Source organism: Cupressus sempervirens, chromosome 3 (assembly GCF_028749045.1).
Source record: "Cupressus sempervirens isolate cs-2001-9-10 chromosome 3, ASM2874904v1, whole genome shotgun sequence".
Taxonomy (NCBI): domain Eukaryota; kingdom Viridiplantae; phylum Streptophyta; class Pinopsida; order Cupressales; family Cupressaceae; genus Cupressus; species Cupressus sempervirens.
Window position 1 is genome coordinate 380,655,627 of NC_143120.1, and position 6,699 is coordinate 380,662,325.

The window sequence follows — 6,699 nt, forward strand, 5'->3', positions numbered from 1 at the left end:
AAAGACAAAAGTTTTGACTTTTGGTTCTTTCTTGATCAGAGCCACAACTACTTTGGAGATGAAAGCTAACAGCTAAGTGCAGAACTAATGTTGTATGCAAACAGTTCTGACTTGATCATAACTTTACGACTCTCTTATGATAGTTAAATGCCAAACAATTCTAATACAACCAAACAAGTATTGAGCCATACAATATATGCACTACAATATTATAATTGCTTCAGAAGAAAGAGCTTTTGGATAAATCGTTGAACTAAATCTAATTACAAGGGTTTGAAAGACTTTATCATCTTGCTGCCTTGCTAAATCTATTAGAAAGTGTTATGTACAATTGTTACATTGGAAAATTGAGTCACAAAGAACATAAGGAAGGGGGCTTTCTGGACTCTTTTTTGCATAACAAGGGTTTTCTTATCACATCACAAGTTTGAAACCTATGGAATTACAATGCAGTAATTCAATCAAAAAGTAAAACAGGACATAATACAGCAGTATTCAAAATTAATGGCAGATATAGACGAATATACATTTCAACATCTTTCATGATCAATATTAAATCCAATTTTGTAAAATTTTGTAATAGTTATAATAAAAGGAAAGAAATAATCAAAGGAAAATAAGAACAGTTTACCTTCCCTGTATATTTCCTCACTAAATCCACAGCTGAGAAGAACTTCAAAACCTATCTTTCACTCTGTATCTTGCAGAAAAAATAATGTGCGATCTCTCTTAGAATTGCAGAAAGATGTGAGCTTTCCATATTTCCCTTGACATCTAGATGTTCCTCATTGTTAGGGAGGATATGAGTTATCCATTAGCATTCTTACATCTAATTCTGTACAAGGATGTCGTAGTTATTCTAGCATTATCCTTCATGACAATTGTGGTTTTTAGTAATTCCAAACAATGGTAATGTAGTAATGTGGCAGGTCATGCTGATAATTGATGCTGGTGAAAAAACTTTTTTTTTTGTTGTTTTAATGCAAATAAAGAATGTGCTTACATATGCATATATGTTTTTTTGCTTTTTTTTTTCCCTGTGGGTATGAATCCTTTATATTCAATCCTTTAAAATCTTTTTCTAAAGAGCTGTAATAAAAGATATATTTCCAGAATTTTACTCTTTTGTAAAATCTACAGGTTAGACATCATGTCTTCTAGAGCATCTCTCTCAGTCATTCTTGTGAAATAATAACTTGAGGATTTTTCACTTTTAGCCAAGGAAGAATAACTAATGCTTGATTATATGATCACAACAATACTAATGGAAAGCCCTTCAGAGGCAACTGTTCAGGTGTCAAAATCAAATGGAAGTTTTTAGGTTCTTGAATATGTGAAGCAAAAATAAACAATCCTGCACAATCTTCAGAAGAGTGTAGAGAGGTTACTGTATTTATTGGTTTTTGTTATGATTTTAGTAGCCAGAATTGATATCTACCTGATGTTGGATATTTATTGCCAATAAGGTTTTTGATATATGAAACAGACAGCTTTTGACCTTATGTTTTTAATCTTTTATTACAAGAAGCCTCGAACAATATTATAAGGCAAAGAAGGAGGCAATCCTAATATAAAACCAATGCGCATAATAGGGATAAGCTATTCAGGATTGACTGATATTAAGACTACCATAGTTTCATAGCTGTGTAGAGATGCAAATTGCAAAAGCAGAGAAAATAATTTTCTGAAAACTGAATACTATGTACCATGAAAAACACTAATAAAAAATGTACTTTGTTCTAGTAGGCTCTTCAGAAATAGGTTAGTCTTTCTATTGTCTGTACACTTGCTAATTTAAGAAAAAATCATTATACAACTGCAAAAGTGTAATTATCCATATGAAACCAATCTAGCATGTCAAAATGAATGTGATATGATATGCGATTGTTTCGTAATGTATTTATTTGGTATAGGATTTCCTGGAAAACTATCAGGATCCCACTATTTTAAGTATCCAGGCTGAAGGCAGTTAAGCTTCAAAGAAAACATACTGCAAGTACTTAACAGGAACTTCACAGCAGCACGATCTTGTTAATTTGAAAGGAAATGCAGTGAAAAAAATGAGGCCACCCACGTTAATCAAGCAGTGAAGAAAAAAAGATACACCAAAGAATAGGGATCAATTGGTGAGCAATGAAATTGGTCTGTGAGAAATATATTACCAACCTTAAAAAATCTATTCCACAATCCTAAATAATGCTTGGCAATAGTTATTGCTGAGTGTCAGTTTTGCTCGGCATCTTAAGGAGCCGAGTGGCGGGAGAGTGCTGACTGAGCTCGGCAAATGAAGAACAACTTGGCACCAATGGATGCCGAGTGAGCTAGGTAGTGTGGATGCCAAGTGAACTCCGTAGCCATTGGAGGTGGAGCTCAGTAGAAGAGGGTACCGAGTGAACTTGGTAGCCATTGCAGGGTGGAGCTTGGTAGAAGAAGATGCCGAGTGAACTCGGCAATAACTATAAAGTTAAAACTTAAATAAAGACCAAACCAAGTGACAGACTTCCAACGTGAATGCTACCACCATTAAAACCAGACAGCCCAAAGCTTAAAATATTCAACAATAAACTTCATAAATGCAATGAATAAGAAGGATCAATGGCATGCCTGCTTGCTTGCAATTCATCTTTGATTGAAACTATTACAAAATCTGGGAGCATTCGGCTACAACTACCCTAAAATAACTCTAAAATTGGTAAAACTTCAAACTTCAAAAACTTTAAACTTGCAGCTCTAATGGCTGCATACAACGGTGCCTGGAGCAATCACTGCTTCACAAGTCGAATCAAACAATAAACTACTAACTTACAGAATGACACAAAGGAGCACGTGCAACTACAGTCATGTAACAAGCTTCCTTCTATCTCTGCAACGACTGGATCTGCTGATCACCTTCTTTCTACTTTGCTCTGCTCTGCAACTTCTCTCTGATCTATTGAACACACTGAATGAATCTAAAACATTCCTTTTTTCATTATTCCAAAATCATTTCCCCCCTCTTTTCAGATTTCAAAACTCACCTACCGCATTCATTGTTTATAACTGTTGTACAGGTCATCAGGAATGGTAGGTGGGCATTTGACTCTAGGGACAAACAACCTCAGCAACTGCTGTAGCAGAGAAGAACCTTAATGGTCAGATGATATATCACCAGTTCATCACCTGTTGGATTGAAAGCTTCCATGACAATAATTTCACCCTGTTCTATCTAAACCCCGCCTCCCCCGAGTGATCTTCCCAGCTACAAGACAAAGACCAAGATCAACCGCAATAAAAAGCCCAAACAGAGCAAATGGAAAAGCACTTTAAAGCCAATTATTAGGTTGCCTAAACTTCTTCTTCTGGCAATATAAATGTGAATATCAATAAACCCAAGCAATCGTAAGAACCATTAAAAGGCCTCTATAAAGGAAACTACCCCATTTCCTATTGCTGACTTGCTATGGATTAGATATATAAAGTATTGCAATTGATCTAGAGACCAGACCATAAATGGAAAACACTGTCCTGTCGAGGCCGGTGGTCTGCAGTTGTGCAAAAATTCATATGAAACTGTAGTTAATCTATCACTCTGTCAGAATGAAGTGAAAATACATTTACATGAGTGGGGACCTGGAGATCTTTGACATTTCATGATGCCATAAAAATAGAGGAACCCCTGTAAACTACAGAGGAGTATCATGCGAAGAAAAGAAACAGGCAAGCCCTAACAATATTTTCCTTGACGTCGAGGAAGAATATTGCAAATACACTAACATTATAATAAATATTCCGCTCCACCCGGACAAATATTTTATATGAAAAACGAAGTATACATTAGAAGGGAATTGATTTGTAATACAATTCTGCAGTGAAATGCTTGGAACCCTTAAACTTGCCTTCCAAGCGAACAGAAGGGAACACATACCAGTGCTTTGAATGATGTAAGAGGAGTATCGTCGCAATTACTTGACCAATTTTCCGAGTCTGTACATAAAATCACCAGCAAAATTTAAATTCACTGTACAAAACATCCACACGAAAGTTTAGATACAAATTAATGTAAGACTCAATTTAAGAAAACGAATAATAACAAGGCACAAATTAAGAGAACACGTAATAATACCTCTGGTAGTTCTCATTCAGTATCAATCTCTTTCCTCACCCAGCGCAAACAAAAGTTTCATAAGAAATTTTCAGAAGAAAATTTTGATAAACAGAATAAACACGGACACAAGAGGCATGGCCATGCCAAAAGAAAAAATAAAACAGAACGCAAACAAAATAGAAAGAAAAATACATTTACAACACAGAAAGACGTGAATCCGAGGTAGAGGAATCAAATTTAAGGTCTATAAGTTGAGTGTCGTTGGGCTGAGTAACAGCGATGCTTTTTTCTACTTTGCTTTTTCAAATTATCAGACCGTTAAAATGCGCAACTATTTTTAAGAGCGGGCTAAGGGCTACGTTTTTTTCACTTTTATGCTCGATGATCTGCGCTAATAAATATATTAGAACATATTCCTACAAATTGAGGAACATGGTATTTTCTCTTTTTGAACTGGGTATTTGTGAGTCATAATAATATCAAACTTAATGTAGTTACTAATATATGGATAAGTAAGGTCATTATACTATAATAATAATGATTAAGTTGATAGGCTTTTTATCTTGAGTGAATTGTAATTGTACATACAATTTATTGTCTTGCATTTGAACCCTGTGACATTAACCTACCCAGTTGCTTGCTTTGTTTCCATTGGGAATCGTCATTCTTGCAATGTTGTTGGCATTGGGTGCCCATTTGTGTGGGCTTTTCTAGCACTAGGGATGGACCAAGCCCCCTTGTGCACCAAATGAATTTAAGTGGGTGTTCACTAAGACTTACTTGTGGCAATTTTTTTGGCATTGGGTGTTTGATTCTCTAATTTGTTTTGAATACCTAGAAAGGATTTGTACCTGATGACACTTTTCTAAACTTAAAACCAAAGCATGACATTGTGGGGGTTAGGCCCTCGCGTGAGAAGTAGTAATGGAAATGGGAGATTGTGTTTGTTCAAGGAATGTTGTTGTCATGTTTAGGGCTAAAGAGGATGGAGATTCTACTCCTAAATTGTATAAGACCAAAGTATGGCCAAAGTTATGGCAAAATTTTAAGAAGTTACAAGATTTTAAGCCTACATATTCCTCCTCAACCACCTCAGTTGATCTTAGTGTTAAGCATGGTATGCTACCTTGTTTTGTTAGTCTTCAAGGATCAAACATATTTTCCTTCTTTACATTTATTTCAAGTATACATGGTTATGTGCCAAATATTATGCAAGTTGACAACTGATTCCTCTGCAAGTGATCTACAATTGAAATTGTTTGTGACCTTTGCTGATGACATTTATAGACTATATGTAACTTCTAGTATTATTTGTTGTCTAGCACTAACATTCTATATGATGACCTCTTATAGGTTGTCTTATCTATCTTGATGATATTTTTCCAAGTTTAATTCTTCAAAAGATTCTCATTCATGCATCTTCCAACTCTTTATTAGACAAGCCCCTTTATACAACATTTTTTTTTGCATAAGAAGTCTTGTTAAAAGGTGTAGGAACTATATTTTAGGGAGTGACTAGAATTCTAATTGGAGAAGGGAAAATTTCTAGCTAGAATAGAAACTCTTTAGGACAATATTATTTTTGGAGGTGAGATATGCTCTCTAGGTAAATATAGTCAGTATTTATTGTTCACTGCTTTAAAAAATTGAATTTCATCTTCTATGGATTAGGATTAGTTACAGTTATCTTTGAAATAAATATCTCTCATGTTATTTTATTTTGTTTGACATTAACCTACCTAGTTGCTTGCTTTGTTTCCCTTGGGAACCGTCATTCTTGCAATGTTGTTGGCATTGGGTGACCATTTATGTGGGCTTTTCTAGCACTAGGGATGGACCAAGCCCCCTTATGTACAAAATGAACTTAAGTGGGTGATCATGAAGAGTTTATTGTGGAATTTTTTTTTGGCATTGGGTGTTTGATTCTCTAATTTGTTTTGAATACCTAGAAAGGATTTGTACCTAATGACACTTTTCTAAGCTTCAAACCAAAGCATGACCTTATGGGGGTTAGGCCCTCACATGAGAAGTAGTAATGGAAATGGGAGATTGTGCTCGTTCATAGAATATTGTTGTCATGCTCAGGGCTAAAGAGGATGAAGATTCTACTCCTAATTGTATAAGGCCAAAATTTGGGCAAAGCCATGGCAAACTTTTAAGAAGTTACAAGATTTCAAGCCTGCATATTCCTCCTCAACCACCTCGGTTGATCCCAATGTTAAGCATGGTATGCTACCTTGCTTTGCTAGTCTTCAAGGATCAAACATATTTTCCTTCTTTACATTTATTTCAAGTATATATGGTGATGTGCCAAATATTAGGCAAGTTGACAACTGATTCCTCTTCAAGTGATTTGCAATTAAAATTGTCTATGACCTTTGCTGATGACATTTGCAAACTTTATGTGACTTCTAGTATTATTTTTTGTCTAGTACTGACATTCTATATAATGTCCTCTTATAGTTTGTCTTATCTATCTTGACGATATTTTTCCAAGATTAATTTTTTAAAAGATTTTCATTCATGTGTCTTCCCAACACTTTATTAGACAAGCCCCTTTGTACAACATCTTTGTTGCATAAGTCTTGTTAAAAGGTGTAGGAATTACATTTCAG

The 6,699-nt window shown here is 35.0% G+C and overlaps 1 long non-coding RNA gene across 2 annotated transcripts; it reads right to left on the reverse strand.

The window, feature by feature from the left end:
* Positions 1 to 2,551: 2,551 nt before the first annotated feature.
* Positions 2,552 to 4,366, reverse strand: LOC149566595 (uncharacterized). 2 transcript variants are annotated; one of them, XR_016361571.1, is made up of 3 exons: positions 4,103 to 4,366; positions 3,905 to 3,963; positions 2,552 to 3,238 (listed from the first exon to the last, which is right to left on the reverse strand). It is a non-coding gene; the product is annotated as an uncharacterized LOC149566595 (long non-coding RNA). The 2 variants fall into 2 exon arrangements; XR_016361572.1 differs by having other exon boundaries at positions 3,905 to 3,997.
* Between the last annotated feature and the right edge of the window lie 2,333 nt (positions 4,367 to 6,699).